Raw genomic sequence first — 10,776 nt, forward strand, 5'->3', positions numbered from 1 at the left:
AGGTATAATCACTCTCACCCGCCTCAATAACACCGAGCTGTAGCATTTTCTTTACCTCAGCCTCCATAATATCGCTCTGGCGGGGTGACACCCGGTACGCCTTGGATCGTACTGGCTCTGGGGAGGTAAGTTCTATGTCATGAGTAAGGACAGAAGTCCTACCAGGCCTCTCAGAGAACAGACCTTGAAACTCTTGTAAGAGCTGGTGTAGTTCGGTTTTCTGCTCAGGCGACAGCGATGCTTTACTGATTAAGTCACTAATGACTTGATTGGTGTCTTTCCTGTTCGTCACTGAGCCTAGTCCCGGAAGCTCGACCGGAAGCTCTTCGGGAGCGTTTACCATCATACACACTACTGCTTCCCGTTGCTTATAGGGTTTGAGCAGATTACAGTGGTAAACCTGCTGTGCTTTCCGTTTTCCTGGCAGACTGACCACGTAGTTGACGTCCGACAGTTTTTGAACAATCCGTGCTGGGCCCTCCCACTGCACGTCGAGTTTGTTCTTTAGCGATGTGCGCAATATCATTACCTCATCGCCCACCTCAAAACGACAGGCCCTGGCTGTCCGATCATAATAAACCTTGGCCCTCTGCTGGGCCTTTGCCATTGCTTCACCTGACAACTCCTGTGCCCTTCTTAAGCGTTCGAGGAGCTTAAGCACGTACTCCACCACGACTGGGTCGTCGCCCCTGCCTTCCCACGATTCTCGAAGCATGCGAAGCGGAGATCGCAGCGAGCGACCGTACACCAGCTCAGCTGGCGAAAACCCCGTAGCCGCATGCGGCGCGGTCCGTAATGCAAACATCACCCCAGGCAGACACAGCTCCCAGTCAGTTTGATGTTCAAAACACAATGCTCTCAACACGCGCTTCATGACGGAGTGGAGCTTCTCAACGGAATTCGACTGGGGGTGGTGCACTGAGCTGTGTAACAGCTTTACCCCGCACCTTTCGAGAAAGGCTGTCGTCAAAGCGCTAGTAAACACTGTGCCCTGATCTGATTGGATTTCCGCAGGAAAACCAACTCGCGCAAATATGGACAGTAGTGCATTGACTATCTCAACTGAGCTGAGTTCTTTAAGCGGCACTGCTTCAGGGAACTTTGTCGCTGGGCAGATCACAGTCAAAATGTGTCTGTACTCCGTGGCTGTTACCGGCAGAGGTCCCACTGTATCAATAACGAGCCGTCTGAAAGGCTCCGTAATGATAGGTACCAACTTCAACGGCGCCCTCGATTTGTCCCCTGGTTTGCCCACCCGCTGACAGGTGTCGCATGTCTTCACAAAGTGGTCTGCGTCCCGAAAACACCCTGGCCAATAGTACTCTTGCAAGAGACGGTCCTTAGTTTTCTTAACTCCTAGGTGTCCGGACCACGAACCCCCATGCGACAAGCGCAACAGATCCTGACGGTAGCACTGAGGCACGATCAGCTGATCGAACTCCACTCCTCTGCGGTCTAGATACTTCCGGTACAGGACCCCACCTCTTTCCACAAAGCGGGCATTTTTCTTGGCGATACCTTCCTTGACAATGCAGCGTATGTTTTCTAGGCTGCCATCCTTCTTTTGCTCGGCTATCAAAGCCGACCGGCTGACTTTTAGCAACCTGTTAAGTCCATCTGACGTAGGCGCGATGAGCAAATCTGCAGATAGCTCTTCTAACTTTCCCGTGTCGGGCATTTCCTCTCCAGTATCTGGTGCCTTCAACGCTACAGGCTCAATTTTATTCAGTTCGGGCGTGCTCTGAATATCAGCTTGCTGCGCCTCTGACCCTTTCTCATCGTACGACAACGTCGGCCCCGCAACTACCGCCTTTGCAGCGAGCTCCCGAACCTTCGATCTGGTTAAGGCCTGAACGCTAGCCTCACCAAACAAAAGCCCCTTCTCGCGCAGGAGGTCATCGGACCTGTTCGAAAATAGGTACGGGTACTGGGGGGGCAGCATAGATGACACTGCGGCCTCCGTCTCAAGCGCTCCGAAAGGTCCTTCAATAAGCACTTTTGCTACGGGCAGACACACGCTATGAGCTTCTACGGCTTGCTTGATCCATGCGCACTCGCCCGTGAACATATCGGGTTCTACGTAAGAGGGGTGAACTACATCCATCGTAGCTGCGGAATCGCGAAGCACTCGGCACTCTTTCCCGTTTACGAGGAGGTCTCGCATGTAAGGCTCGAGAAGCTTCATGTTCTCGTCAGTGCTGCATAATGACAAAAACACGACATTTGTTTTTGTTTCTGGACACTGCGCCGAAAAGTGACCCGGCTTCTGACACGTATAACACACGCGCACTTGCCTCGTCTCGAACCGCTTTCTGCGTTCGGCTTCGGCTGCCGCCGTCTCCTTACGTTCGGTCGGACTGCTTTCACTCGCATCCGCACTACGTGTGTCCCCCTTTGCTCTCATGGGTGTGAACTTCGGCCTCTCAAACTTCGAGCCAAATTCACCCTTTTGACTGTCCTTAGCTCCGCGAGCCCGACGCGTCACAAACTCTTCGGCTAGCTCAGCGGCTCTAGCCACCGTACTAACGTCTGGCCTATCCAAGACCCAGTACCGCACGTTCTCAGGTAACCGACTATAAAACTGTTCCAGCCCGAAACACTGCAGAACTTTCTCGTGATCACCCAACGCTTTCTCTTCTTTGAGCCACTCCTGCATGTTTGACATAAGCCTGCAGGCAAACTCTGTATATGACTCACTTTTACCTTTCTCATTTTCCCGAAACTTCCGACGGAACGCCTCCGCTGACAGCCTGTACTTTTTTAGCAGACTCGATTTCACTTTGTCGAAATCCTCTGCCTCTTCTCTATTCAAGCGAGCGACTACGTCGGCCGCCTCGCCGGGTAGCAAAGTGAGCTAGCGCTGTGGCCACGTTTCCCGAGAGAACCCCTGCTTCTCGCACGTTCGCTCAAAGTTAACCAGGAACAAACCAATGTCCTCTCCAAGCTTAAACGGCCGCATCAAGTCAGTCATTTTGAACAATACTCGTTCTCCTGCACCGTGTGCCTGACTTCCATTACGAGCGCGTTCCATCTCTACCTCGAGACGCTTCATTTCCAAAGCGTGTTGACGGTCGCGCTCTTTTTCTTGTTGCTCTCGCTCTATCTGTTCTTTACGTTCACGCTCTTCTTTTTCTTTCTGTTCTTTTCGTTCGCGCTCATCTTTCTGTTTCTGTTCTTTAAGTTCGCGCTCCTGTCTTTTTGCCGTCTCCCTCTCCTCAATGGTCTCAAGGCATTCCGACAGCTCGTCATCCTCACCTTCTAACTCAAGAATAGCCCTTAGCAGTTCTGGTTTTCTGAGTTTGTCTGAGACATCCAGACCAAACTCTCTTGCAAGCTCCAGCAATTTCGGTTTGCGCAACGACTTCAAATCCATGGCTGCTCTGAATGCTGCTTTCTCTACTGCCTACTATTGTCTTGCCGCAAACTAACCCGGCAGCAACGACAACCACAATTACCAGCTCTGTTTCTGACACTAACAAAAGCCTGGCAAAACTCAGAACAAGAAAGTCCCGCACTCACCAAACCTCGCAGCCAAGAATTCAGCGCAGTCGTTCCGCTGCAGGCAACCAGTCATCACACAGGGCTCGTTGCACTGCTCCCGGATGGTCGTTGTGCTGCTCAGCATACAGTCAACCGCATATCTTCGCTGCTGGCCTCCGTTGTCGCGATCTCACCGCTGGCAACCAGCTGTTGGAACCTCAATGCTGACGCCCGTTATTGCAAATGGGTCGCAAGCCCCGAGGGTAGCGTTGGCCTGGCGGCCTGGGGCACAACTGGAAGCATCCGAAGGTCCCGGCAAAGCATGAGTCGACTGGTAACAGAACAACTTGTTTATTCTAACATCGCAAAAGAGCGGCCGGTCAGGTCGACCGAAGTGGAGAGACGGGAGTGCACGTTACTCAACAGAAGAAATCGGAGCCTCTCTCGGCGTCCGGGAGCAGCTGTTCTTATACTCTCGGCGTCGCGGGCAAGAAGGAAGGTCACGGGATGAGACCACGTGACGGCGGGGCACGGACGAGCTGAGATACATGTTGAGACGAGTGTAGTGACTCAACCACCAAGCAGGCGCCGTCAGACCTCCTCGCTTCACACTTGGGGAGCTCCTCTCCCCGGCTGCCGCGCTTTGACAAGCGTGGGCACACACACACACACGCACACACGAAGACACGTGGCACTGAAACACGCCTGGACGCGCTTGGCGGGGAGGCTTTGCGGCAGCTCCGAATGGGCCAAAATGTCCGCCGCTTTGAACGAAGCCCCGGCGTCCGTTGCATCCGCGCCGGCTATACCGCGCGTTGTAGGCGAAACGTAACAGGGGACAGCCGATTTGTCGAGTTAAAGAGCATTCATGAGAGTAGTGAAAAGTATTGGTACATGTTACATCATCATCATCAGCCTGGTTATGCCCACTGCAGGGCAAAGGCCTCTCCCATACTTCTCCAACTACCCCGGTCATGTATTAATTGTGGCCATGTTGTCCCTGCAAACTTCTTAATCTCATCCGCCCACCTAACTTTCTGCCGCCCTCTGCTACGCTTCCCTTCGCTTGGAATCCCTTCTGTACCTCTTAATCACCATCGGTTATCTTCCCTCCTCATTACGTGTCCTGCCCACGCCCATTTCTTTTTCTTGATTTCATCCAAGATATCATTAACTCGCGTTTGTTCCCTCACCCAATCTGCCCTTTTCTTATCCCTTAAAGTTACACCTATTATTCTTCTTTCCATAGCTCGTTGCGTCGTCCTCGATTTAAGTAGAACCCTTTTCGTAAGCCTCCAGGTTTCTGCCCTGTACGTTAGTAATGGTAGGACACAGCTGTTATAAACTTTTCTCTTGAGGGATAATGGCAATCTGCTGTTCATGATCTGAGAATGCCTGCCAAAAGCACTCAGCCCATTCTTATTCTTCTGATTATTTCAGTCTCATGATCCGGATCCGCAGTCACTACCTGTCCTAAGTAGATGTATTCCCTTACCACTTCCAGTGCCTCACTACCTATCGTAAACTGCTGTTCTCTTCCGAGACTGTTAAACATTACTTTAGTTTTCTGCAGAATAATTTTTAGGCCCACCCTTCGGCTTTGCCTCTCCAGGTCAGTGAGCATGCATTGCAATTGGTCCCCTGAGTTACTAAGCAAGGCAATATCATCAGCGAATCGCAAGTTACTAAAGTATTCTCCATTAACTCTTAACCCCAATTATTCCCAATCCAGGTCTCTGAATACTTCCTGTAAACACGCTGTGAATAGCATTGGAGAGATCGTATCTCCCTGCCTGACGCCTTTCTTTATTGGGATTTTGTTGCTTTCTTTATGGAGGACTACGGTGGCTGTGGAGCCGCTATAGATATCTCTCAGTATTTTTACATACGGCTCGTCTACACCCTGATTCCGCAATGCCTCCATGACTGCTGAGGTTTCGACTGAATCAAACGCTTTCTCGTAATCAATGAAAGCTATATATAAAGGTTGGTTATATTCCGCACAGTTTTCTATCACTTGATTGATAGTGTGAATATGGTCTATTGTTGAGTAGCCTTTACGGAATCCTGCCTGGTCCTTTGGTTGACGGAAGTCTAAGGTGTTCCTGATTCTATTTGCAATTACCTTAGTAAATATTTTGTAGGCAACGGACAATAAGCTGATCGGTCTATAATTTTTCAAGTTTTTGGCGTCCCCTTTCTTATGGATTAGGATTCTGTTAGTGTTTTACCAAGATTCCGGTATGCTCGAAGTCATGAGGCATTGCGTATACAGGGTGGCCAGTTGCTCTAGAACAATCTGCCCACCATCCTTCAACAAATCTGCTGTTACCTGATCCTCCCCAGCTGCCTTCCACCTTTGCATAGCTCCCAAGGCTTTCTTTACTTCTTCCGGCGTTACCTGTGGGATTTCGAATTACTCTAAACTATTATCTCTTCCATTATCGTCATGGGTGCCACTGGTACTGTATAAATCTCTATAGAACTCCTCAGCCACCTGAACTATCTAATGCATATTACTAATGATATTGCCGGCTTTGTCTCTTAACGCATACATCTGATTCTTGCCAATTCCTAGTTCCTTCTTCACTGCTTTTAGGCTTCCTCCGTTCCTGAGAGCAGCGCATGCTACGTGCTACATGTTACAGCGCGTGCGCAATTACTTCGAGGCCAAAGGTTAAGTCGCAAATAATAAAATGGTAATCGGGGGTGAGCTGTGATGAGATGCACTATTGGCTTTTTGGGGCGACAAAAAGGGAAGAATGCTATTGATATTCGGAGCCCATTTAAAAAGTTCAATATCTTAGTTATCCCTCGTCCATGCCACGCATCAGTGAGCGTAGGATGTAGCGCGCGTCGTTGCTTTGCTTGAAGTTAGTGAGGCTAGAATAATGTGGCATATACCTTTAGATTCTGCGGAGTTTGCAAGATTATCTGCCAGTTATTTTCCGACCACACCCTTATGTTGTGGCGCATCAAATAGTGCTACGTGTCTCAGGGATGTGATGGATATTAGAAGGTGTTTGATCTTCTAAACGTAGGAATAAACTGTTGTTAGATTGGCTAACGCGCTGAGCAATGATAGGCCGTCTAGGTAAATCTGCAAAGATGTGGTTTGAGGTAATGGGTGGATGTGTCCAAGGGCTTCCAATAATGCGATGATTTCTGTGGAGTAAGAGCTGGTGGCGCTAATGACATTGTATCTACCGATTCTTAAGACGTCTGTGCGGGTTGAAAATAACGTATGCTGAGTCGTCTGAATGAAGAGCGTATGAGCGGTCTGTACATAGATGGTAAACAGGGAGGCTTGTTACAGTAGAAATCTCATTATGTCGGAGGCGATGGAAGTCGAAACGATATATACGGCAGGGATGAACCGACATTTATGGAAGGAGAGCCCAGCGACGAAAGGGATATTCTATGTTCGAGAGATTTCGCACTTCGAGTGCGAATACCGTAAATTGAGCACTGAGGCAATCCAGTTCTATTGAAGTTGGTGAAGTGTTGGCTAAAACTTGCGGAGATAAAGTTCGCGTTTTACGAAATGCGTCACTTATTGCGACGAGAAGGGTTTGTTGGATGGAGGTAATTTTAATTTTAAATTGTCAACTGGGGAAGGGTGGCTACCAGACAGCAGTGGCATACGTGATAGTTGCGATTTGTGTCAGTTGGTACATATTCTTCAGAGATAAACAAGTCAAACAACAACGAACGGAGGAGAGACGGGGCACAAACAACGACTGGTGTGTGTGCCGCGTCTCGTCTCTGTTCTTCGTCTCTTGATTGGTATATATCTCAAGCATAAGTGGGAGACGGGAGAATGACCTGATTGTAATGAAGTCGGATATGTCAAGAAGATTGAGATACGATTATTTTAAGGAAGACACTGTGGCGGGAGGCGAGTAGGTCTGATTCGGTTCGGAGATTATTTAGGTGATCCGTAAACATAACATTCGTAACAAATATCATGCCAATAATTTTAATCTTGACCTGTGATTTTGGATTGGCGCTCTTGAATGAGCAAGCTTTTGCGATGTGCTAGCATGGCTCATGGATTCGGTGTAGGGCCACAACACCTGAGGCATACTGCGCGCGCACTGAAGCATAGAGATAAATAAGCGCAGAAGCAACAAATATGAACATTTATTCTTAAAGATAGGTAGCCAGGAAAATAAACGTAGAAGTCACTCCACCTAGTCAATACGGGTGACCAGTGTGGCTGCTATGGTGGTATAAGTTATGTGGGTATAGAATTTTCTTCGTGTGTAACGGTACTTAAAGTTATGTACGTGTCATTTATACGAAACACAAAGAAATATACGATCATTTGTTGTCTTGTCTCTTTTCTCTTTATCTTTTACTTGCCATGTAAGTGATGATGGCCTTGTGCTCCCTGTGATACACTGCCAATGGCTCTGTGACGACGCTGGTTGGGCTCTCGGCTGTCGCCGGCCCGGTCTATACACGGCCGTTGATGCGTCGTCGTCGGCATTTTGGGGTCACTGTAACACTGTATACTGGACTCTTCAAGCAAAAAGGACAGCAGCCACTTGCCATCGGGCTGCGAAATGTCGACCTTCAAATCGCCCACCACGATGACGGGCATGTCGTCGCTTGGAGAGAGCCACGAGAACGTCAACGTCGACGTTCTGCCTCGCGCCGCTGCTCTCGACGGATGTCGCTCATCGCAGAGACGCTGCTCTTCAGGCGCACCGATCACGCGTGGCCTTCCCATAGCGAATGGTGGAGCGAAATGATACCAATATTCCCCGTGGTTGCCTAATCAGGCGCGCACTACGTTATGCATTACGCCATACATACACAGAGATACCAACGAATGGCTTTTACGAAGCCGCTCTAAAGACGCAAGTGTTTTCGACGCAGCTGCGACCGAGTGCCGTTTAGACGCAGGTGGCCGTTAAACCGAGCCTCGACATGAGCGACGACATGCGTTGACTGGGGCGAAGTTTAATGGAGTGCACGAAACAGAGCGCGTTTGCTTATAATTTGCAAATGACCAAACTTCCTAGTTTATTAGCCCAATGAAACATGGAAGAACTAGAGTTTTATTCTATCGGACAAACATTGGGCTTCCATTTCACTCTCCTAGAAGCCCATGTATTGGCCGCAGACGGGAATTTCACAATATTTAGAACTTGAATGTGAACTACGTAAATATGAAGAGTAAATGAAACTCGGCGTGTTGTCTTGGCGGCTAATTGTCACATAATTCGTTTAGGGATACTTTCGATACAACCAGAGTTACAGCCGTGGATGTCCATGTATTGACAGCACACGCGAATTCTATACCGTTTACCACTTCACTGTGAACTAACTAAATAAGACAAGTAAATGAAACTCGGCGTAATGATAGGGTCGTATTAGCAGCCCATTTCGATGTATTCTTTTTGAATGTGGCTATGTTAGATTGACAGCTACAGAGCATTTATTAGAAAGTTGGATTGGCCGCAAGGTGTTTTTAGTTGGCCGCCACGATATATCCTGAGGGTAGCCATAGACAGCATCCCTGTAGAAGTCACAGGCCTGGGCGGCACACGCAGCACAGTCACAGCGTAACCTGGTGGAGCGATTCCATAGACGCTCCATTTTCGGCACCACGCAGTGCAGGTTCATTGCGGAGGTCTCTTCGCGTAGTCTTCAAGAGAATGATCTGAAATGTCCGCCCAGCGTTGACGCCGAGCTGCGGCTTGTGCTGTGACTTCTCCTTCTCTCTGCACAACGGTCTGGTGAAGCCGATGTTGCCTGGTTGCAGCCGTTCGCGCAACTCTGCGGCTCGCTTCATCCGCAGCCGTTCGTACTTTGCAAGGCACGCAAGACTAAATACAGGTATCCAGACTACATGGCGCACATGTCACATCTCCTGACCCGTGGCCCATTTCGTTGTTGTTGTTGAAGATTATAATTAAGGTTTACTGGCACCTCCTTCAAGACAGGATGGCGACAAATAATCACCTAGCCTGCTTGAGTTAACCAGGTCCAGCTACATGCGGCATACGACTGCAACATGCAACTACTACATGTCCGGACAGCCGGTGGAATATAACGAAACTACAATGCAAAGTTTGTACGTATAGACGCAAAGAGGCGCACGTGTCACATCGCGTGCCCGCTGGTACGATACGATGCTAATAATGATGCTGATGACAAAATGGCATTCCCATGGAAAGGGGACGGTGACAAAGAGTTACGCAGCCTGCTTGAATTAATCAGGTATATAATACATGTTTTTTATTACGCCACTATTTATACTGCTCCATTATCTTGTTTTTCTTCCTCAAGACTTTTCTAGCGACCTTGTACCGTTACTTATGTAACTGCTACATGGCGTGTCACCTGGTGTAATAATAAACAACTGCCATGCATAGGGCGCACGTATATACGTCACGCGGCGCTTATCTCGCAAAGCAAAGCAAGTGGCACGATGCTGTGGTAATCATCCCTGATGGTTTATTGGCATCCCATTATAAACACGGCGATGACGTAGTGAGGCAGACAATTCGGAGGACGCTTAAGCTTCGCCTTTCAAAGTGGAACGCGATAGCATTCGGACAAACCTGACTGCTCTCGCTTCCCGGCAACTGCAGCTTGTATAACCGTAATGTTCACCGGGAAAAGCGCGTGGTGAACGCTGTGTACGAAGGCGAGCTTTCTGGTAGAAACGCGGCCTTTTGCGTGAGCCTCCATGCGGCGGCGAAGACGAGCATCACTTTGAAATGTTGCTCCTAGCTAGAGTAAAGTAACTTCCACTATTGCGGCGAAGATGACGGTGGCGCGCTGTAATGTGTGCACGTTCGCGTTCCACATATACAGTAGGCTGTGGAGCACTTATCGTCATCATATTCACCATACCAACATCCTCCTTCCTCTTCACCCCCTTTATCTGTTATTCCCGCAAGCCCCATCGCTAGTGTGGAGTATCAGGCTAGAGGCAGATCACTCAGGCCGACCTCTCTGCCATTAAAAGTAATTTCTCTCTGCCTCTCTCTCTGGTGCTCTTCAATGTGCTTTTACTCTAAGTAGGGTAAGGTGCAATACAATGCGCGAAAAAAACGAAAGCTGGTGCTGACTTTTACTTTTGTTCGAAATGAAGAAAAAGAATCAGGAACCTTCTTTTCGTTGGTGTCTTTCTGATGAGAAAAAGTGAGGTCCCTGCCAGTAGCAGAACAAATAAAATTTTTTTTTTTGAAATTTCAAAAATGACTCGTTTTGCACCCACCTCTGGGGCAAATTGAAGCAACTTTTTGGAAAATAACATAGTCCTCCACTTGCAAGCCA

The sequence above is a fragment of the Dermacentor andersoni genome, chromosome 8, assembly GCF_023375885.2.
Source record: "Dermacentor andersoni chromosome 8, qqDerAnde1_hic_scaffold, whole genome shotgun sequence".
Taxonomy (NCBI): domain Eukaryota; kingdom Metazoa; phylum Arthropoda; class Arachnida; order Ixodida; family Ixodidae; genus Dermacentor; species Dermacentor andersoni.